This window comes from Protopterus annectens, chromosome 16.part0, assembly GCF_019279795.1.
Source record: "Protopterus annectens isolate FY-2018-M chromosome 16.part0, PAN1.0, whole genome shotgun sequence".
NCBI classification, from domain to species: Eukaryota; Metazoa; Chordata; order Ceratodontiformes; family Protopteridae; genus Protopterus; species Protopterus annectens.
Window position 1 is genome coordinate 649,708,115 of NC_056750.1, and position 25,461 is coordinate 649,733,575.

At 36.7% G+C, this 25,461-nt stretch overlaps 1 long non-coding RNA gene across 1 annotated transcript in view; it reads left to right on the forward strand.

Annotated features, from left to right (window-relative positions):
• The window catches only part of LOC122790803, a 533,667-nt gene that overhangs the window by 18,748 nt on the left and 489,458 nt on the right, over positions 1-25,461 (forward strand). The window contains exons 2-3 of the long non-coding RNA XR_006363042.1: positions 3,412-3,457; positions 3,742-3,812. This is a non-coding gene — a long non-coding RNA (uncharacterized LOC122790803). The remainder of the gene's footprint in view (positions 1-3,411; positions 3,458-3,741; positions 3,813-25,461) is intronic.

The window sequence follows — 25,461 nt, forward strand, 5'->3', positions numbered from 1 at the left end:
GGCATCATAGATAAGCTATCCAGCTTAAATATAAACCCCTATGTCACTAGATGGGTTGTAAACTGGCTCAAGGACAGAAACCACATGGTTAGAATTGCTGGAGCCATGTCAGACTCCAAACCAGTTACAAGTGGCATCCCACAGGGCTCAGTCCTGGGACCTCTCTTGTTTGGCATATATTTCTCAGAGGTACAGGCCAGCACGGGAGGACTGTGGCTAACCAAGTTCGCAGATGACTGCAAACTGGGTGCCATAATCGACTCTCCAGCTGACACAAGCATCCTCCAAAAAGGTCTCATAGAAACAGATAACTGGTGCCAGAGCCATGGCCTCAAGCTAAATGCCAAAAAGTGTATAGTCATCCCCTTTGGCAAAAACAAAGTGCCCACAAATTACCACATAGGTGGTAATCCATTAAGTACGGAAGAAGTAATTAGGCACCTGGGGACCCATGTTGATAGCAATCTCTCATTTGACAGCCACGTGGCCAAAGTGGTTAGACAAACCTTCTATATAGCCCATCTAATCATGAAGGGATTCACATCTAGATCAAGGGAGGTCATTGTGCCTCTTTACTCATCCCTCATCAGGCCCATAATTGAATACAATGTGCCTTTCGGGATGTACCTTACCCGACACCTGCAGCAACTGGAAAGACCCCAAAAGTACCTCACCAAGAGGATCAAAGGGCTCAAACAGATGCCATATGCTGCCCAGTTAAAGAAACTCCAGCTCTACTCGGTTGCATACCGCCTGCTTAGAGGCGATCTGTGCCTGACGTATAAAGCCATGTCCAACCCGGAATTAATGGACATGCTGCACCTCAGAAAATCCAAATCCCATCGAGCTACGCGCTTGAGGGACTTGAACCTCAGCACTGAAATAAATAGGACATGCTGGAGGGACAGATTCATAACCCAGAGCCTCCCTTCACTCTGGAATAGAATCCCAGTCCAAGTTAGGCAGAGTCCCTCACTGACTCTCTTCAAAAGAAATCTTGACGAGTGGATGGGAGATCGTAGGTTTACCCCGGGTATCACTTCTGTGTCACTGCTAAACAGAGGCACAGTAAACTAACCTCGAAAAAGGGCATAGTAAAACATGTAAAATGGGTGGCGAAAGCCAAACACACTCTTGCTAGGCTTACAAATGCCCTAGGGCAGATAGCCTAGTATAAACCTATGAACCTATATATATATATATATATATATATATATATATATATATATATATACACACACACACACACACACACACACACACACACACACACACACACACACACATATATATATATATATATATATATATATATATATATATATATACATACACACACACACACACACACACACACACACACACACACACACACACACACACACACACACACATATATATATATATATATATATATATATATATATATATATATACACACACACACACACACACACACACACACACACACACACATATATATATATATATATATATATATATATATATATATATCAGTTGATCGCGTTAACACAACATTGAAATTTACAACAACACCGAAAGTTTAGAAGAATGAATTTGCACAACATCGAGACTTAAAATATCAAGTTTTTTCAATGTAAATCACGGCACATTGAGGAAAGGGAAACTTACTCTTTTCACCACTGTAGTACGATTTCAGAGTTGGTATATATAATTTGCAGAGGATGTGGAGGGTGCAGGGGGGATTCTGCCCCCACCCTCATAAATGTAAAAAAAGTAGACTTTTGTGTTGCATCACGTGTTTTAAATTTATAGGAATTAGTTAAATCCCTTACTTACAAGTACAAGTGAAACTTACAAGTGACACCGCAACCCCGTGTGCAGAATGGGAAAAGGGGTTGAGAATGGATGGATGGATGGATGGATGGATGAATGGATTCTGGAGATCTTTCTGAAGTTCAAATGTACATTAAATGTCTTGATTTAAAGGAGAGAGTGTCACTATTAATAAAAGTCCCTTATTTAATTGGAGGTATTGTAATGGAGTTTATTAAAGTTATAGCAACACTTCTGAAGATGTGATATACAAAGTTGTACTGCATTTGCTAATGTGAAATAACAGTGTCTTTTGAGAGTTTATGCATTCCCAGGCATTATTAACTGTCTTTATGAATAACACACAATGTAGCTACCACCCTATGCATGTCAGTGAGTTATGCCTAAGCATGTGCAGACAACACTTCAAAGGAACTGTAAGATGTGTAATTCATGAACAGCGTTAACCACCTGACTATGCACCAAGGGTTCATATACACTGGCCATTTTCCAAAATATGTTGCTAAATCGATCTGCATATCTTGTCTGAGGTGCATATACAGATTCAAAATGTCCATGGATTTTTGGCATTACAGCAACAATATGAATGCACACACATACATATACCATAATATACCAGGAGTGTATAAATGTATCGGCATGTATTTTTCCCTAACATACCCATTTCAATGTGTGTGTGTGTGCGTGTGTGTGCATGCACTCATAACACTGTATCCAAGAGACATATATGACAAATGCTTGCTTTACTAGAATTCCTTGCCGTAGGACCTAGGCTACCAGACATTTGGGCACATCACTGATATATGTTAGTCACTTAAACTCAGAGAACAGATACTGGATATCACTCAGCCACAGAACTTTTGTAGCACTTCTGATTTACTGTAACATAGATCTTGCCCTGTTCCAAGTCATCATCTGTCAGTCATCCCACAGCATTACGTTTTGTAGTAATATTGCATGTGTACAGTGATGGGCTACAACAAGACAATAAGACAACAAGTAGTGTGGACTGTGACAGAAATGAGACTGCTATATGATCAGCAGTCATGAGTATGATCACAAGTGGCATTTCCTAAACCAACTGAAATCTAAAGCTACAAAAATCAATTCAACCCCATTTTGTATTGGGCTGTTCTTGCTATTCATAGCAGGAATCCCTGAGATACCACAGTCTCTGTCTTTTAATACATATCACAGGAATCTTGTACTTGTGATCACACAATAGATTGCCAATCACTAATGTCTAGTCTTTAAGTCTGGTACCCTACAGGTGCAAGGTGACGTATGTGTACCATCTAGTGATTTTTTTAAATCTAAGTGCTTAGACACTCTTTGACAAAATGAATAGCTCTATAAACCTGGACTTTATACTTTATCTAAGCTCACAATAAGAAGCACTCGATGTAAGTTAGATTTCCTTCTGTTACATCATATATTGGGTATAATTGGTGATCATTTTGTAATTGGCTATTGAGATAGGATAACATATCTGTACTAAATATAATGCCCTGGAAACATTAAACTGCATCTTATCTTTATTTTTACTTCTTCTTTATTTTATTTATGCATTGATTAACTACATGCATGGACAAGCCCAAAAGACCCTTTTCCACCATGATCTAGGCTATACGCAAAACAGGTAAGTACAAGTATAAACAGTAACGTCTAAAATTAGAAAGTTCTTTTGCATAGATGTAAAGTTAAAGCCACATTAGTAAGTGCTAACTTTATTCATTATTGTCTTACATTGTTTTATTGGTTACAAATTAATAATGCTATGAAATTAACTATAGCCCATAATAATGATACATTATAAAACATCAGAGGACATATAATGGCACAGTATATGATCTAGTATGATAAATTGTTAAGTAATATTACAACTGACAACATTTGTGTTGTTATTTTTGTTAATTTTTGCAGTGTACCCTTACTTATATAGGCTGTTCAGATACTGGATTTGAGAGGTGTTTCTCTTTTTCCTACAACCATTGGTAAGTTGCGCAGATAGGACTAATGCCTATCATGTATTTTGTTGTGTTGTGTGCTGCTGGTTCTGGAAGTCCATTTTATCAGCGCCCTATGCATATCAACAGTTCCATGCATGATGTCCTTCTCATATCTCACACAGATAATGCAACAAATCCTTATATGGTCAGTTACATAACTGGACTGTGCACAGGTTTAGGTAGTGATTGCACAGGACAATGGAATAATAGGACTGCAGCTTTTAAAGCTGAGGATTTATTCATTTGGTGCTTTGTTATAATTGCCATACTGCGTATGGTATAGAAGTTACAGCAACTTTACTGTTAGTCCTTCCTCCATTTTGTGTCCTTACAAGTGGTACTCCAGATGGAGAGGGCAAGTGTAGTATAGAGGCCTTCAAAAGGGGCACACACCTTCTGTAAGAACCTGGCAGAGAGTGGTAGTACAGGCCCAGCTCCTGCACTATTGTGCAAGTCAGATAATATCCTATGCGATTGTTGTTATGAATCATAGACTCGAACATCAAGATGGTATGCAGAGATCCATTAAAATTCCTGAAGCCTTAAGGTCTGTCCCCTGCTGATGCAATGCAGATAGTACATTTGCCACATACTTTGCTGCCCTTTCCTCATTCACTACATTCATATATCTTGCATTCAATTCCAATTCACAGTACTCCCCCTACCCATTACCATTACATGTGAGTATGTGTGTATCCCTTCCGTGAGCTACTCACACGTCCTTTGGATTGTATCTGTATCATGTGCTGTATCACCTCTCTGCAGTTTTCTAGCTTACAACAGATACTTTTACCTCTCTGTCTCATCACACTGTGCCTTGCTGTCTCTCTCTCTCTCTCTTTCTCTCTGTGTGTGTGTGTGTGTGTGTGTGTGTGTGTGTGTGTGTGTGTGTGTGTGTGTGTGTGTGTGTGTGTGTGTGTGTGTGTGTGTGTGTGTGTGTGTGTGTGTGTGTGTAAATATAAATATAGAAATATATAGATAGATGTTTTCCCACCTTAAGGTTGAATGTATGTTTGGTCACCAGCTGTTTAGACATCTGTTTATGATCGACTAAGCAGCTGGTCGACAGGTGTCCGAGACTGAACAACTCCTGGGATTGGAGAATATGCCCTTGCCCTGTGTTTGTTCTTGGAATTAGTATATATAATTAGCAGGGGGAGGGGGATAAGTTTGATCCACTGGGAAAAAAAAAATCTTTTCATATATATATTTTGTTTTACTTTAGCATGCACTGAGTTTGCTTCTTTACGCATGTGTAGTTGCTTGTCAACTTTTGCATTTTCGACATAAAAACATCAATGTTTAGCATGTCTATGTTGGATATATTTGGTGTTTCCTACTACATATCGAGAGATAGATAGATAGATAGATAGATAGATAGATAGATAGATAAGAAAGCATTCTACAAATACAGCAAAAAGACTGGCAAGTGATTGTAAAGAGTATTTGTTGTAGTCAAGCAAGTAAGCTACAAAGACAATGTAGCCATACAATAAAGAATTGTGAAATAATATACAAATAGCAATAACATTAATTATATTATTAAATTAAAGGCAAATACATAATAAACAGGAAAACATCTTTAAGTCTTAATAGCATAAAAAATTCATTTTAAAACTAACAAGTATGCACACGCATTGCATATACCGCATTTTAATGCACCTTTACAGGAATCAAATATTCCAAAACAATGGTGACATGCAATAAAAGTGCTACTGTATAACGAGGAGAATTAAGTGTGAAGTATCTCATTACTGTTAGTTAATTTTAATTCCACACTAACGTGGGCATTAAACCTAATAATGCAAGTCCCAAGAGCTTGAAAAATAAAGTACAATATACACAGAATTGTGGTGATTTTAAAATTCACTGTTACAGTTCTCTAGAATTTCTGCAGGTGTCCCTGTACCCATTAACATGGAGGCTGCATTCCTGTTAATTACATATGTTAACTCAAGATTCCTTATGTCAGAGTTGGGGAATACTCCAAGATACTTAAATCTCGGGGTTGTTATATATGCTTCCATTTGTACATGTAGTTTCATGGTTTTGTGGATCACAGTTAAGGTCCTCAAACATTAAAAAGGCATCCAGCTTTAACAATCTGCTAAGATACATTATTTTAGTATTGCCTGGTAAATATAAATCCAGATAAACTAAACAGATGTCAAAATACATTTTGTCTGCAAGCAAAATTGCATTACTAGAGCTACCATAGAAAATAATGATAACAAATGATGTTTGGAATAGGCTAATTTGTCACTGGACATCATTAAGGGGAAGGTAGGGTACAGTGGAGCAGGTAAAGGAGGATTGGGGTTAAGAAGATGGGTAGGGAAGGTAGGCTTTTACAGGGGGTGGGTAAGAAAGAGTTAACTAGTGGAAGAAAAGGGAGGAAGTGAGGTATGTAAGTGGGAGTGTCTTTAGGGATTTTGAGGTGGGAAGTTGCTTGCTGGGATCCACATTTTGACATGAGACCAGGTGGTTTGGATGGAAAATGAAGCTGAGCGGTTGAACGCTGCCTGAAGGAAGAGGATAAGCGAGCAGGTGGCATACGCTGCTTATTCATCAAGGGTGAGTGGTGTTACGCTGCCAGTATGAATGGTTATTTAATGTTTGTCGATGTGCAATGAAAGAAAGTTATGTTTCATAAAGTGTGAAGCATTTACTTCTTATGTTTAAGCAATAAAGGTCATCAAAGGTCTTTGGTGTCTTGGCCTCTTTATTAAAGTGGAACGTGACAAGTTACAACTGAGTTAAAATGCTAAATACAATGTGAAAAAAAATAAATGGATTTATTGAAACTTAACTCATAATACAATTAAGTGGGCATCTAAATGTTGATAAATAGGAAGTCATTGCAAGTAAAACTTAAAAAGCAAAACTTGATAATATAGCCTGGAGTACCACAAGACTCAGTATTAGACCTCAGTCATTACTTATATACAGTATACCACTGATCTACAGGCAGAAAAATAAATATAAAAAAATATACAGAGGTCATAAATACTGCCTGTAAGACAACTGTGTCTATACTGTTAGAATGCACACACACACACACACACACACACACACACACACACACACACACACACACACACACACACACACACACACACACACATACATACACATGTGTGTGCACATGGTCACATAGATAGATAGATAGATAGATAGATAGATAGATAGATAGATAGACAGACAGAGCAAAACCAACTTCATCTCATTCAACAAAATATACTGAGGAAACTACAATGCTAAAAAAGAGAGTAAAGGAAGCAAATAGCTCCAAAGAGCTGGACACCAGACTGGACAAGAATTTAACCTTAGAACTGCACAGCTAGACTGTTATGTTGGACACTGGTTCAGAGGATTTAGTGATTTAGAATTACTAATGGCAGTCTTTATTCCGTGGTGCAGAATGTAGTCAAATATGTATGCACAGTTTAGCATCCGTGTGAAAGTAAAGCCACAAAAAGGATAGAGAAAATGTAAAACAGCTTTTTCATGAAGAAGATTTTGAGCCTAAGGAATAACTCTTATGAAGAAAGATTAACAATACTGAATTAAGAAAGTTTCTTCTACATCACACGTTGGGGAGATCTCATCTATGATTCTAGCGTAGAAAGGATATCGAGACACAAGCCTGTTCAAGCAATCAGGAATGAAAAGAGTTCAGTCAGCACTGAAAGCCAGTTGGGACTGTTTTCCCTTTTGCACTGATAGTATATCATAATAGTGCCAACTATTGTGCAGATCTTAATATACCTGAAGCAGCTGGAAACATTACAAAAGGAAGTGTGGATTCACAAAAAGATGGTCAATGTCTAGCAAATCTAACAGTGGAAGGAAGGAGTCATAATGATTTGTTGTGACAGCTGTTACAAGTTACTATTTTCCATAGTTTAGGTATGGATGCTGTCACATTTTTTTTCCTGGAAAATTTGGTCTCAATAATGTATGTAAACATTTCAGTTCGTTTCATGGTAAGGCATGGAGAATGGCTGAATTTTACACCAGTTACATGGCTCTGACTCTAGGATATGCAGATCCCTTTTTTACCTTTATACACATTCCTTTGTTTTAAAAAGTACAAAGATAAAAAAAATGACCTTGATGATTTAATATTCATTTTAATACATTGACAAGATAAACTGAAGACTGAATTAGAAATATCTGAATATTATCCTACTTATGAAATTCATTTTAAAGATAATTATATGTTTCATAGTGGAGTTGTAGACTTTGGGTACTTCGGTTCTATATAAGATGTGTAGGAAGGTAACAGCAGCAAATCCTTTTCTGCAGGCAAGTAATATGCACCTTGGTTACTTAATCGGCTCCTTACCCAGTGTAGAATCAGTGGGGTATATGATCTTTATTGGAAAAATTAAAAAAAATCAAATGGCAAATGATCAAACACCAATGCCTGACCACCCAATCAAAATAAAATAATTTTTTTTTCCCCCAGGGGGCAAGTTTTCCTACACCCCCCACTAATTATATATACCAACTCCACAAATTCCATGATCCCCACTGTACCAAAATCTCACACAGAAAAAAGACAGTAATGTGTAATCGGCAGATTTTATATCAATTATGCCAGCAGATTTTAGATCAGTTATGCTAGCATTTTTTTCTATTCAACAAAAAGATTTGTTAATCACATGTCAGAACACCAATTTATATGGGGGTAAAGATTTTGTATAAGCACTAGCCCCCTTTATCACAAGACTCTTTGTGGCATCGTTCCAGAGACAGAGAGAGCCTTAAAAGCTTCATACAGAAATGTAAATAGTTTAATTGCATTAATAGATTAATATGCAGTTATAGCTACAGTTATATATGATATTTTGGAGGAGAGACATATCCCTACTCCAAACAGAAAATAATACTGAATGTAACCAAATTTGAATCAATGATAATATTTATTTGAATGGAATACGTAATGTACTGTGTCTGGTGTTATGTGTGCTCTGAAAAGTACTTGTGTCCTTCCAAAGAGCTATACTGGAGATGCAAGAATGTAGTTACTGTCAGGAGTTTGGAACATAAAATGGATGTTGGAATTCAAACTCCGAGGGGTCTTCTTGTTAAACACACTGAATACCAGGAGTCTGATCTGACATATTTCAGTTACAGCTTTGTTTCAAGCCCTTTATGTGTAGAAAGAAGTTCTATCAAAAAAATGATTTAGCAAAAATATGCTTATTTTTTCTTAAATTTAATATAAATATGGAATGGATTTTTAAATTATTTGGAAGTATTTTTGTATTATGTGTAACTATGTAGGGTTGTCTTGTCTTTCAGCTTTTCCCGGTTAGGGGTCACCACAGCAGAACTCCGGCCCACTAATGATTGGCAGTTGATTTTACGTACTGGCTTGCCTGGCCTGATGCACAACCTTCAACGAAGGTATGCCCATTCACGCATGCCTCCACGCAGAAGACGCTCTAGCTGAGAATCGAACCGGACAGCGTCTTTCTGTGAGGTGACAACGCTACCGCAGCACCAACATCGCAGGTCGTATGATGCAATATTTTTCTTACTTGTGAAATTATGGAGTTAAAGCAGAATGCTGCCATATTAGCTAATTATATAATAATGCTACAACATACATTTTTAGTACAGGCATGCATACTCTTAAGTGTCTAGATATTTACATAGCATTCAGATTTTTTGCCTTGTAGTTTTAGTCTGTTCCACATAAAGTGTATGACTTTCTGGCAAATCACTGAGGACTGAAGTGACTAAATAATGATATACATTGGAGTTTCAGACTTCATCCCCTTCAGAAATACATAAGAACACAAATCTTGTTATTCTAGCAACTTTCTAAGTTTATAAAAAATATTTAAACTATGTCCCTATGTTTAAGCCTTTTTTCATGCATTAGTGTAGGCTGTGTCCAGATTTCTTGTGCTAAAATGTTGAGAGATATGCAGACATGTAATCATTGGAAGTTGTTTTTATGAGCACAGTGCCAAATATCTTGTAACCCACTGTGGAGATTAAATGGAAGTAAAAAGCTCTGGGAAGTGAAAGTGCCTTCTTCCAGTAGTGTGGTTAACACATAGTAATGAAATCTAACCACATTCTTTGACTTGTTAATGCAAGATTTTGGTCAGAAAGAACCAGTAGATATGCTTTACTTTGAACTTGAATGAAGCATTGGTATGGTGCCACCTAGAGATGGTTAGTACATTAGACTTTAAGAGTCTGTAGGTTTGTGGCATTGATAAAACACTGGCCAGACAATAATCAGTGGGACGTTACAATAAAAGGACTTCACTCATATGAAAGAACAGTAACTAGTGGTGGTCTTTCTCCTTCCCTTCATAAATGAGATTACAAAAGATCTAGAAGGAATACTTTGTCTTTTTCAATCATGACACATGATTTATTTGTTATAATATACACAAAGGATGAACAAAATTACTTTCTACAATATACAGAAAGGATGAGAAGAGACTCAACAAGATTGGTCTAGAAGAGGATTAAATTCAATGTTCAGAAAACAAAATAATCTGTCTGTAAAGGAGAAGTCCAGTAAAGCCGTACTCATTTCAAATGGAAGCAATAGTAGCAACAGAAGAGGAAAGGGACTTGGAACAACTCAGTTAGTTGATTGAAATATAAAGAAGCAATACAAAAACCAACAAGGTAGGTTGTTGAAACACTGGGATGTTTATGAAAAAACATAATTAATAATATTGTCCAGCATTTGGAGGAGAGCCATTGTTAAAACTGTAACAAAATTGTCTAACCCTAAAATGCAAAAGACCTCTGGCCAATGTCTACTTTGCACACATTGGGTAAAATATTAGGAAAAAAAAAGTATGTTCTCTCAACTTACAGATTGCATAAATTATATAGCATGCCCCCTCCCTCCACACCAGTGTGGATTCTGGTCTGTTAGAAGAACCGTTACTGCTGTCTGTGCACTAACCAATGATACTCTGCATAACATGGAAAAAGGACACCTTGCAGGTACAATCTTTACAGATCTCACCTAAGCCGTTGATCTAGTAGACCAATCCCTGCTTCTGCAAACATTCAATAAGCAAAACCACCTCCACTTGTTTCACCATTACCTCACAGACTGGAATTTCATAATCCAAATACAGAGCTTGTCCTGTCCCTCCTTAGTTCCTTCTGCTCTGCTTTTGTCACTGTGTGTTACCTCCCTTCCTGTGTACTCACCTCAGACCCAGGTTCTGTTGTATAGAGATGAGTCTAGCTCCTTCCAGACAACCACCAGAAAAAAAATAAATAAATAAATAAATGCAGTATCTACAAGGTTGTCATACAACATAATACTGAACACCAAAAAAGCATAATTTTTGGCATGAGATAAAAAATTCTGCCAAAAGAACCACCAAACTGAACAATAACACATAGCTTCAAGGACCCTCCTATACCCACCCACTCCATATTTCAAATACCTACACATTTGACTCTACCAGACCCTAAAGTTTCAGTTTTTCAACATTAATACCAAATCTAAGGTAAGTATTCTATTCTTCTGAGCCAAGAAAACTCGTATTTATTCTGCCTTGAAGGTGAACTAGCAACTGGAACAGGGCTTTTACTACCACAGATTGAATGCAAATTTTTATTATTGCCAAAGCCTCAAAAAAAACAAAAAAAACCCACACAATTCTGCAAACCTTATCTAATCAAATCAAAGAGAACACCATTGCTCAGTGTTATGAAAAAAGCAAAATGTCTTCTAGTAACTGAACGAAGCACATGGGTTCATAGGTGTGTACTAGGCTAATGACCCTGGAGCCTTTACAAGCCTAGCCCATAGGATTACCCTGGCACCATGACACCTGACCTTAGTTCCCAGTGCCTCTGTCGAATAGAGCCACTTGGAAAGATCTCTGGGGTGAATTTTCTATTTCCCATCCACTCATCAAGATTTCTCTTGAAGAGGGCCAGTGAGGTGCTCTGTTTAACATGTATGGGAAGTCTATTCCATACAATAAATCCTAGCCTGTCTAGTCCACAAGAATTTATACTAAGATACCATAATTTTTTCTTAAAGAAGCACATCTTACAAAGTTTGAATACAATACTCCCTGTCTTTCTACACACCACTCACTGAGCTCCACTCCACTGACCACAGGTTCTCAGTAGTGGCACTGCAAACATGGGAATCACTTCTCACAAATCTAACAGGCATCATCTCCTTCCTTAGCCAAGGGCATCGAGTTAACAAGTGTTGATGCACAAAGCCTTCCTGAAAGTGCACTCACCCCTGTATCCTGGAACTCATTACATAACTTCTTATTTAGGTATCATTATCAAAATTACCCATACTTCTCTGCTGTCCCAATTCATCCCACCACACATACTCCACTGTCTATACTGTGCCTTCCTCAATTCTCTAACTAGTCTGTACCTCCCATCTTACCACTTATCTGTAATAGTATTCCCTCTAACACTATACTACCTCTGTACATATATTTGTATATACTTTGATACAAACCAGCTTACTGCAGAATAAAGTAACCTTCTATCTTACCTGCAAAGAATGCAGGATTTTGGTTTGGCTTCTTTACCTACAACTTTCACTTTAGGCTTCAAAGTTTCTCGTGGCTTTGATATATTGACTGTCTTTTCAGTTTGTAAATTCAGTACTCTTTTCTATGTAATAGTATTTATATCTCTGTTGATTTCTTTCCAGATTTTTTTTTAATCTCCATTAATTTTCATGAATTACTAATATAGTTCAATGTAATTTGTGACTTTCCATCATTAATGGCAAAGCTCTTTGCAGTGCATTATCCCTGTACTCTAAACCTGTGTGGTGACGATCCTCACAGCTAGCGTTACTGCTCATTCTTATTACCTGTCTGTTTGACTGTGGGTAGCATACATTGTGTCTTATATTCCTGGATTTTGACTAGTAAACAAATGTTCTGAATTTGTAACTTTTGTATGGCAGGCCATTTCATGGATAATATCAGGCATTCTTTTTATCAGAAATAAAGACATTAATGCACATATCACACTTGCTGTTGCATTTATATGTTTGAGTTGTTTGATAGTAATAATCTGCACATATAAGGTACACAGCATGTCTGAATTAAACAAATCAGTGCCCCAAAAGATGACCTTTACTGCTGGGATGAGTTAGTTAACATCCCTTTTTTAGGATTGCTGTTTATGGTGTTATGGAATACATTATATATAGCACAATTGTGCATTGGGTGTTTTATCTGAGCTGACATTTTTGGGCAATACATTACATTTTGTGCACATTTTTATTTCTTATTTTAAGAAACATTATAGCTGATTGGGAACTATTATATTGTCAGCTTTTGGATATCTTAAGCACACAGCTTATTATTGCTGGACAAAGTTGATTCACTGCTGAAGATTTTTACTTGGGTCATCTTTTTCTTGTAACATCTTTTAATTTCTGCATTTTAAGTCAATAGGCCAGATTCATAAAGGTTACCACAAAGTGTACATCATGTGTACAGTTTCTGAATTCAAGAACAGCATTGTCATAATGCATGTGCTCTCTATTCACTATGAAAGGTTACACTAGGTGTATAGTTTGTGGTAATCTTTATAAATCTGGCCTAATGTTAGTAAATCCATAAACTGTTTGCCATTTTGCTATCACCAAAGAATCTCTAGTTTTTTAATACCTCAGTGTATCTCTGGTCAGTATGGTGTGGTTATTATATCTGATGTGTTTCAGCTTTGCATGGTATCTATTTTGCTTTCAAAGTATACTATTGTAGCTTAACTAAGATGCTTTTGAAAACCAGGTGACACCCTGTTCAGACTTTCTAAGTGCATTTTGCAGGAGTTTGCACTCTGGATTTAGAACATCTTAGCTATGCACATATTCATTGAATTTGTTGCATCCATATATTAATGTTAATAGTTCATTTTTGTTTGAACATCTCTTTTTTGTGTTTGTAAATGTTCTTGACCCACAGACAACTGTTCTTTTCTTTTGTGAGATTACAGCTCCTATATATTTTGACTGATATTTAACTGCATAGAAAAAAATAACAAATCATTTTATTAATGCTTTATTTTTCAGCACTCTGGCTTGCAGTTTAAAAGAAAAACTGACTGTGCAATTCAGAACTGCACAAGTGGCGGAATTTGAGCTTTATCTGCTTTTTTTTCTGACAAACTAGAAACAGTGCATGACAAAAAATGTATGATAACAGAAATGTATGAACAGGGATATGGGAAGAATGGGTTTATGCTGGATATGCATGATGGGAAATGATGTCATATTAAAAATAATAGTGAGTCAGAAAAGAGCAGCTGTTGGATACTGGTTCCATCTGAAGGCCTGATTCTGTTGTGGGTGTGAAAAATACTTGATTCAGGAGTATACAAAAAGAAATATTAGGTTAATTGGGGAGCAAGGCCATACTGCTAGGAGCTGTATACCTCTTTGTAGGAAATGTAATGAGTCTGGGCATTCTGGATTTGAATTATCAGTAATGGGAAAAAAAGTACGTGAAAAAGAAATCAAGAGGGGGAAAGACAAAATGTAGAAAACAATATTCAGAAAGAAAGTGAAATGGCTGATGCAAGTGAGGAAAAAGTGACAGAAATATGACCCAAGATGAAAAAAACAGCAAGGAGAAGAAATAACAGTAGAAGATGTAAAGATAAAAGCACAAAATAAGTATGATAAGTTAATAAGTGAAGAAGAGGAATATGGTGATTGATACACAGGGGAAGAGCAAGAGCATAAAGATGTTCAATCTGTTGGAGGGAGAGTGAGAATAGAGAAAGAAAAATGAGAACAGCAGGAAAAAAGATGCAAAACGGGGCAAAGGTTTAGACATTTTACAACAAATGCGAATGTTTCTGATTTAAAGATTGCATAGCATTAGGGAAGTTGGGTGCCCTTACATTTTCCTTTAACTGCACAGGAACGATTTTAATTTTCACCACTAGTTTCAACTGCTTTGTGGATTTTGTCTCATTTAAAATCTGGATCCATTCAAGTATGCATTGATGAGCTGCAGCAATCTACTTTAGTGACATTTTTTTTCTCTGTTGGGTCACTTAAATCAAACAGAGCTGATGGAGTTTTAAAAGCACATAAGCTCCATGGTGTTAAGCCCAACTCAGTATATTTCTTTAAAGCAGCTACATTAAAATGCATCTTAGTTTCAATCAAAACATTCTTCTCCAGATCTTTAAATGGCTCACCGTCTTCATTTGAGGAAATCAATATTTTTGGCAGGTAAAAACATCATCATTCTCTTAACTCACGAATGTCTCGAAAAGGCACCTCCATGTCCATTTTGGCAGATCATTACCACCATTAGCATTATTCACAAAGTCCTCTATACTCATTGCATATTATCCAGACTGCATCTCAAAACTCTGGGTATGTGATTGAAAGCAGAAGTCCCTCCACCAGACATATTATAAAACAATAAGGCAAAGCAAGAAAGAATATAACATAGGCTGCCTCCAAAAGAAATGTATTCCGCTAACTCCTTGGTAAAAAGCATTCCAGGGAAGGAACAGTAGAAAAATGAAGTGAGGGCTTTAATGCTTGTTGAATGGTGCAAGGAGAAAAAGATGGATGTATTATGCTTTCCAGAAACAATATGTATTAAAAAAGAAAAATGAAAAAAAGAAATGAAGCAATATGCGGGAAAAGATTATATGATCATTAGGAAATGAAACATGATCTAGATTATGGATGCTAAGAAAAGAAAATGAAGTAAAAGTATCATATGTAATAATTCTGATACCAGGAAGATTGTTAATATGTAACTTGAGAAGAAAAAAATTTAACTTTTGTGAGTGTAATAATAATACATGTGTGTGTATACGGGTCTAGTATAGATAACTGAAATTCCTAAAAGCCGATTCCCATATGGCCAAGACCATATAATTGACTTTTAAAATTTTGAACATCGTAAAAAAAAAACAAACACTTACCTACACATTGCTAGCAGGTGGGCAAGCCCCCTGCACCCCCCACATGCCCTGCAACTTAAATATACCAACTCCAAAATCACACTACAGTGTGGAAGATGGAAATCTTCCCATTCTGCACTATATGAAGATGCCTGTTCTGCACGTTCAAAATTCCAAAAGTCGATCATATGGTCTCAGCCATATGGGAATCCGATTTTTGGAATTTTGATCATGAGTAGGGGGGCCCATGTGTACACATACATGTCAGAAAAAAAATGATTGAGATTGTAAACACGTCAGTAGTAATAAGCAAAACAGGGGTTCACATAGTCTCCATAAACCATAATGGCCACCAAGCATCAGACTGACCAAAAGACTCAAAAGGTTAGAAAAATCAATTTATTAAATCAGTGAACAATGTCGTTAAGGATTTTCATCCTTATATATAGGATTTTTTCAGAACATTAACAAAAAAAATACTCAGCCATGTTAAATGCATTGTATTAACCACTAATAATTGAGTAATTAAGAAAAGCAATTAATCATGTTAGAGACATACACAATAATCATTTAAAATCATTATTAAGTAAACAGAAATTAAATCAAAGTAATCATCAACTGTGACTAAAAACATATGAATACTAAACAGTTGAATAAAAATATTACAGTGTTGATTAAAAACAAGGAAGTCAAGCATATCATAATTTGGCAGCCTTCATTTTCAGAGCTGGGTGTATGGAAATACAGTCATTAAGCCCAAGGGGATGAGACATCTAGTTTAATCTGTTAAACCAATTCCCTGTATTCAATTCTAGCTTGCCACTGCCCACCTCTAGTGTCTAGTGTCTATGGGTACTCTTTCCGAAATACCAAATCAAACTTAGTGAAACCTACATAGTTGTAACAATCTTTATACAGAGTATTATTTGTATTCTTTTTTCTAATATCATAAATTTGTTCATAAATCCTTCCCAGTTTACATTGAGTCTTACCCACATAGAAGGACTTACAGGTGTAACAAACTGCTAGATATATTAAGCCTCTTGTATCACAATTACCTTTAACAAAACTGATTTTAGTACCACAAAAGTTCTTAAGAGTAGTAGTTCCTTTGTTGTAAATATGCTGACAAAAGTTACATTTCCCACATTTTAGTACCAAAATCAGTTGCCCCTTCAGAGTTCCACTCACATCTAGTCCTATCACTCTGCAATATAGTTTTAATATTTCATCTACTTTATATATAAACTGTGGAGTTTCACCCAAAATATAAAATATGTTGTCATTAATTTGTCAATAGTAATGCTTGGGGACTTTAACTGCAAGGTAAGAAAAGTAAAAAAAGAAAAAAATAATGCAAGGTGATGAAAGAAGTGATATGATATGGAAACTTAAAGCTAGGAAAAGTTGACAATGAACATAGAAAAGAGGAATTTTTAAATCAGGGATAGATTATATGATCTATTCAGGTGGCATGAGGTAAGTGGTAGGTTGGGTAGAAAGAGCAGATTTTTTGGATCATAGCCCAATAAGAGAAGTGTATGGTGATAATGACGAAAGTAAAAAAGATGGCAAAGAAATAAAATGATCAAGAGGGGATGTGAATAAAAGGAAAGAACAAGAGTAATGTAGTAGACTATGGAAGAAACATATGAAAATGTGAGTATTTTAGGAAAATTGAAGAAAATGCTGAGTAGTATTTAAAGAGAAATATAAAAAAGACTTTTTGGAAATAGAGAGAAGAATACAAATAAGAATAAAAGTAGAATAGGAGAATGTGCTGAATGATTTTGAGAAAGGAATGGAAGTAATAGAGTAAGAGTAATAATACTAGAATAAGTAATAGAAAATTGTATGAGAAAAAGACAAAATTAAAAACTATTTCTGTCTATACAATATTGTCTTGAAGGAAGAAGTTGTTTCATTTTTTATAAGAAAGGATGCTAAAATAGGAGAGGATAGGATGGATGGGAGTGGTAGATGAAAATGGCGTAGTAAAATGTAAACAGGAAGAAATTATGGAGTTAGAAATAAAGGAGGAGCAAGTTGAAAGGTGGAGGTGGAAAGTAAAGACATTATCAGATGAAGCAAAATATAAATTAAAAGAAAGAATTTCAAGACTTGGAAGATGTTATAAAAGAAGTGAAGAAAGAATCATGAACATGGTTGAATGGGTTAAGTCATGGATTCTATAAGGGTATGACAATAAAGTAAAAAGAAATATTTCTGAAAATACTGAATGAATGGATAGATAAACTGATAGAAGATGAAGATATGAGCTATGATGATTAAATTTATATGGAAAAAAAGATGACAAAACATCAACAAATGTTTGCCAGAAAAAATAATTATAAAATCTTTATGAAAACAATGCAAAAATGAATGAAACTGGAAGAAGTAATAGGGGAAGGGATATATGGAGTAAAGGGAAAACAAGTGAAGGGAATGTTAGTAATAACAAGAGAAGTAACATATGTTATTTTAAGAGAATTGAGATGTAAGGTTGGTTGAGTGTGATATAACAAATGTATTTGAAGAGTTCACTGATGAGTAGGCAGTGGTCAACAAGAAAAGTAGCCTTGGGGAGGTCAATGAAAATTGCAAGTGTTACAGACTCTGCATTCACTGTGCAATAAAATGCATTAGTCCAGGATAAAAGAACAGCATTAATGCTAAATCCATGATGGTGTGTATTAAGAAGATCACGGTCTTCAATATTGTCCTGAAAATATGTGGCTGTGGCCAGCTGTAAAAGTCTGAGAAGTAGACCGAAAGGAATCAGGGCTGAAAGTGGAGGTGTGTTTGGGAATATGGATGACAATGGCAATTTTCCACAGGTCAGGAAACAGATGTGTTAATAATGTGTTTTATGGATAGAGTTATGAAAGCATTGCAGGCTCTAATAAATATTGGGTAAAAAATGTCAGATTCAGCCTTGCCATAAGAAGGACATTTCTTGATGGATATCAGTTTCAAAGCCAAAAAATGGTCTCACCAGAAATGCTATATCCTGAATGAGGAAATACAGAAATGGTAAGAGTAATGGAATGAGAAGAGAATTATTTATCAAATGTCCCTGCAGCTAGTTTTGAAACAGTAATTAAGTGACCATTCACTAACGGTGAGGTAAGGTAATTAGACCCTAATCATCCTGAAAGATTGTTAATTGCCTTCCAGATCCTTCTTGGATTATTAAGTACTAATTTCTAGTGTCTTGCAGGTATGATGCATTTGTCTTGTTTGAAAGTCATTTACATTTCCTTTTGAATAAGGAATAATGGTCATATTTGGTTTTTTTTTCTCCCCTGTTGTGCAATCTCTGAATTGGTAAATCTAGGGGATGAATTGGCATATATAAGTCTAGGAGATGTGAAGGGGGTGTCCCCTACATGGGGATCAATCAAAATTGTTGAGTTGTTCACCAAAGGTAGTTTCAGCAAACAGTTTGCATTTTTTTCAATTTGCCAAAATTACCTTTGATGACTCAACATCAATCCCCTCCCTGGTAGTGCCAAGCACCTGAGCTGCCACTTGAAGTTGGTTCACCTGGGCCATAGTCAGAACTTTATCCCTCCACATTGTATTTAGTTTGCTTTTTTACACTCACTTGCATGTATTATGCTACCTTTAATGTAGCTTGTTCGGATATGTCCATTCATTTATCTTGGTATTTTGTAACATGTTTGTCAAACCAACATGAGCTAGTACAGCAATCTTGTATATTTAATAAGCCAGGTGGGTAATAATAACTTTTATTTATATCTCCTTTAAAATTCAAATATATCTCTGGTTATTTTAACAGTGTTTATCAAGTAACAGGCATCCCAATGCCATTAAATATTTCACTATTGACATAGTGTCCCTGGCTTAGTTAAACCCTGTTCGTGGACATTCCTTCCACTAAAACTAAGAAGATAGCCAGCTTTAGGTACCTGCAATAACCATAGTTACAGGGCCCCCTTAATCATTCTTGACTGTGTGTGGGCTCCATAAAACCTATTGCTGGTTGTGAAAAAATCATGAGGAAAAATGTAGTAACTTTCTGATTTTGCTCATTAACCTGAACAGGGCTCTGATATGACCCTGTTAGTACAAAGCTGATAATTTACATGAACAATGTAAGCACTACAGATCAGCATCCCTGAGCAACCGATCTAAGTATTTACACAGGATTTTTAAGAAGAGCTGACACTCCCGATCTTCAGGGATGGTTTTCTCTTTCAGGCAGTTTATAAATACTGGCAGGAAACCAAATACTATAACTCTGAACTCCATTACTGAAGAGTTCTACTGAGTTCCAAAAATGATAGCAAAATAAAGGCTCAATATCAAGAAGACATTTTAAATATTACTCTAATTCACTTTACTGACACCTTTTCCATCAACATGCATTTTTTGGACAATAGGAAGTATAAAACTCGGATGTCCAGATTTATTGACTGTAATCCAGAATGATTTACCAACAAATCAAACATTTTACAAAGTACAGAGCAAAATTATGAGGCAAAATCAGGGAAGATCTCTGAAGTCAGGGACAGTGATTGGTATGCATTACTCCTCAATGAGGTAAATAAAAGCGACTTACCACTGCTGCTGTTTGCCGACAATTAAATAACAGTCACTAATCTGCTGTGGCCCTACCAGTGTTGCACAATGTATTGCTGTTTGCTGAAATAAGTTTAAAAAATTAGTATTGCTACAATTTACGCATCTGTATGACAAAGTCAAAGTAAACTTTATTGTCATACAGATCAACACAGAGGAAAAAGTGTGCATCACTGCACGAAATTTCGATACTCAGGCTCATACCATAAGAATGACAGTTTACAGAAGGAAGATAGATTAAGTTAAATAATTTCAAATACTAAAAACAGAAACCAAAAAGATACTAAAAATAGTAAAGTAAAACATTTTAAAACTTTTTACAGCAGGAACAAAACAAACACAACAACATCAGGAACAGACTCAAATACAATAATAGCAGAGAGCAGACAGTAGAAATTTAAGGATATATAACAAACAGTGCTATAAATAAATAAAGAGGCACACGTAAAAAGACTTACCCACCACCAATATATGCCATAAACTTTGCATTTTTCATAGTGCAGATAGAAGTGTATAAAGTGAGCTATGCAGAGAATTATGTAAATAACAATGACATATTGCACATAAATAATGTTTTCCCCATTTAGCAGGTTAGGCTATGGGTTTATCGTTCAGCATTCTCATAGTGTGTGGGAAGAAGCTGTTATGGAATCTGGATGTCCTGCATCTAATGCTTCTGTAGCGCTTTCTTGTTGGCAGGAGTTTGAACAGTCCATAAGCCGGATGGTGTATATCCTTCAGTAGTTTTAGGACTCTACCATAGCATCTGTTTGCATTGTTGAATATATGTCCTGTAGGGATTGAAGATTGCAACCAATGATTTTTGTGGCCTGTTTAACAATCGTATCCAGTGCCTTTCGATTAGCTTGAGAAATATTTCCATACCAGATAATGATATTGTTTGTCAGTACACTGTCAATCATGGCTCTGTACAAGGTAAGTAGGACCTGTGGGGGGAGGTGAGCTCTACAAAGACTCTTAAGGAAGTGGAGACATTGTTGGTCTCTCTTTGTAAGGTAGGAAGTGTTTGTGGCCCAAATTAGGTTTTGTGAGATATGTACCCCTAGGAATTTGGTGCTATTTACTCTCCACTGTGGCACCATTGATGATGATAGGGATATGTGGCTTATTCTCCTTCCTAAAATCTATGATGATTTCCTTGATTTTCCCAACATTTAGTGCTAAGTTGTTGTCAGTGCACCGATGAATGAGTTTCTTCACCTCCTCTCTGTAGCCCCCCCTTGTCTTCCTTCTTGATAAGGCTGATTACTATGATGTCATCTGCAAATCTGATGATTCTATTTGACTGATGTGTAGCTGTGCAGTCATGTGTTGGAACTGTAAAACAAAGTGGACTGAGTATGCAATCTTGTGGGACCCCAGTGTTTAGGGTGATGCTGTTTGACTGATGTTTTCCTGCTTGAACTATTTGTGACCTTTCAGTCAGGAAGTCAAGGATCCAGTTGCATATTGTGTTTTCTTTGCCTAGATTACTCATCTTAGACAACAGTTGTTGTGGAATTAACACAGTGAAGGCAGGGCTGAAGTCTATTAACAGCATACGTACATAACAGTCCTTATTTTCCAGGTGGTCCAAGGTGTGATGAAGTTTTAAGGATATGGCACCTGCAGTAGAACAATTTGTCCTATATGTGAATTGTAAAGGATGAAGGGTAGCAGGTAGGCAGGATGTTATATGATCCTTGACCAGTTTTTTGAAACACTTCATCACTACTGAGGTAAGTGCAATTGGCCGGTAATCATTTAATGATGCTGGAGATGGTTTCTTGGGCAGAGGAATGATGCTGGTGGTCTTAAACCATTTGGGCACTTTTTCCTGGCTGAGAGATATATTGAAAATGTCTGTGAAGACTGGTGCCAGTGGATAAGCCCAGTTTTTAAGTAGCCTCCCTGGGATCATATCTGGACCAGCTGCTTTGACTGGGTGAACCTTACATAGGTTCCTGCGTACCTCTTCCAAGTTGAGGCATAGTGATATGACATCTGCATTGGTGGGTAGTCTCTTTGGTGAGGTTCTAGTTTGATTCCTCGAATCTACTGAAGTAGATGTTTATCTTGTTTAAAAAGTCTGAGTTATCATCACCATGCATGGATGGTGGTGATGGTATATGTGTGTGTGTGTGTGTGTGTGTGTGTGTGTGTGTGTGTGTGTGTGTGTGTGTGTGTGTGTGTGTATGTATGTATGTAAAAATGTAAAAAAAATAGCACAGATTTTTGCCTGTGCACACAACCAATAATGCTGAGACACATACATTATTCTTCCAGGTATCAATAAAAATGCAGCTAACAATTTTTTACTTTTCAAAAGTAAGGCATAAAATATATCACAGAATATTGAGATACTTGCATCTATGAGTCTGGTGGCCTCCACTGCCCAGACTGTATAAATGGATAGAGTGAGGCTCACCCCCCCAGTCATTCTTGACTCTGTGGGGGCTTCATGAAAGCTATTGCTGGTTGGTGAAAACAGAAGAAAAAATGTATTAATTTTCTGATTACACTCTTTAACCTAAACAGCGCTGTGAAATTACCCTGTTTAGATAAAGTTGATAATGGCCACTGCTCTCAGCTGCACCAATTCTGAAAAACAGACCTGCTGAGATGTGTGTGCATGAAAAGATGCTATAGGCTATGTGGAGAGCTGGGATGGGAGATATTGTGTGGTTATTATTTCTTTAATTTTCACCACAGTCAAACCTTAGAGGTATACACAGGAGGTCTTTATAGCTTGTTTTTGGGCTGGGAGCAGTGTGGTCATTGTTTGTTTTACTTTTCTCACAGACCCCAGAAGTGTAAAAATACGTTTACTGTAGCTTGTGGTGGGGAAGTGTACTATCTAGGATCAACAAAGTAGAATACATTACTGTCATCAGGAGCGGCCTTAGGTCAACTGGTGCCCTAGGCAAAAGGGCTCCACGGCGCCTCCCACCACACCATGTCATCATTATTTTTAACTTTCCTAATAATCACACATCAGGTACACATACAGGTGGCTGCCTTTGGAGTTTAGGGGTGAGGAGTAAGAAGGAATGTTGTTATATGTATATGTATATCAGCAGCCATTTGAAATACATGACTGTGGCAATTTGAAACCTCCTCTTTCATTCCAGTCTGAGCCTCTGATTTCATCCCAGTCTAACAACAGAGGGATGCATAGGCAGTGTTAGGGAGGAGGCAGTATTCCCAGATAGGACCTGTGTATCCTCACAACAATTGTCTTGCTAGTTTATTGTGAGCTATTTTGACAGCTTTGAACATTAAGTCTTGGGCACAACTTAAGTCTTCCTTGAAAGAAATAAAAATAAGATTGAAATTGTTTTCTTACTTGTGATTTTTGTTTAGGCCACCATTGGATTAAAAGGTTGGGAAAATGTTCTAAAATGCATCCCAGAGCATCTATAGCCCCTATAGCTTCTGATGGCGCAAGCTTAATTGAGCTATTTCCTTAATGGTTATCACTGCGCTGTCTTGGTCAGGAAAGATGAACACCAGCACTGAATTTCTTTTCTTAATCATAATTTCTGTTCAAGCCATCATTGGATGAAAAGGTTATGTAAAAAGAAAAAAAAAGAAAATGCACATCATTGCATATAGAAAGTTATGGCTTCGTGAAAAAACTGAAGTGTAAAACAAAATATGTGAAAAAGAATAAAAAAGTAATAAAGTAATGCGCATCTTAAGGGGAAGGATATGTGTGTGTGTATGTTGGGGGGGTCTGAAACAGTCAACAGTGCCTAAGGAGCTATTTCACCTAATTCTACCCTGTACATGGAGTTGTTGTAATGTATTAATGTTGCAACTAAATGCCAGTAACTGTGAATGTCCATTTGTGAGATGATGAAACAGTGTTATGTAAGAACATTGTAGCTACAGGTCAGTCTGTGTGTACTACTCCTAAAAGTCTGCACTATGAACTAAAAGGTTTCTTAGGAGGGCTGGTCATGACAGGGTGATACTTAGATGTAAAGTGCCTCAAGGGCCCCCATCTTGACAGTTGGTGGGTGCCCTCAAAATGCTAACACTGGACCTGTGTCCATTTACCAAAATAACAAATATTTAATAATATACTTTAAGACCACTCTGTAATTTGGTGGGAGCTTAATGTATGTGAAGGATGGTAAATATGAGTTATATTCCATTGTCCCAAGTTTACCTAGCTATAGAGATTTCTTGTTACCTGCTTTGAGTCTGTATTTATCAGTGCCTAAGGGTGTTGCAATGCAACTGAAAAGAATGATTTGAACTATGTAGACATCCCATTCCAACTTAACTCACCTCCACGTCGTCAAAAAGACTGAAAGTAAGGATGATGTGCTAGAGGGCTAATTTATGTAATTTTGTGACAGTGTGCGTATGTATGCGGGCATGTGTACATGTGTGTGTGTCTGTCTGTGCATTTTAGAGGGCAGTAATTAGCCGCGGTGATGCAGCAGTAGCTTTGTTGCCTCACACCAAGAGGTTCTTCCGTTCGATTCTTGGCTGGAGTGCCTTCTGTGTGGAATCTGCATGTCCTCCCCGTGGTTGAGTGGCATTTGAAAGACATATGTAGAATGGACGTGCCTTCGTTGAAGTTTGGGTGTCGAGCTGGCACCTCGGCACCCGTAAAAAAAAAAAAAGATCTACTGCCAATCATTAGTGGACCAGAGTTCCGCTGTGGTGACCCCTAACTGGGAAAAGCCAAAAGAAAACACATTGCTGAATTCTCTGTCTTGTTAAAGTTAACAGATTCTCACAAGACAGATAATCTTTACTGTTAAGGGAGAGTTTTAATACCACTGAAACAGAAAGCTTAATATGCGTGTGTGTGTGTGTGTGTGTGTGTGTGTGTGTGTGTGTGTGTGTGTGTGTGTGTGTGTGTGTGTGTGTGTGAGTGTGTATTTATATAAAATATGTGTATCTATGTATGTATAATACATTTAAGTGCATGTATGTGTGCATATATCTATATGCAAATTGAAATGCACTCATATATTTATTGTGCGTGCCTGTGTAAATGGGTATGTATTTTTATATATATATATATATATATATATATATATATAAGCATATTTGCGTGTGTATTCATATTTCCTAGTATTTA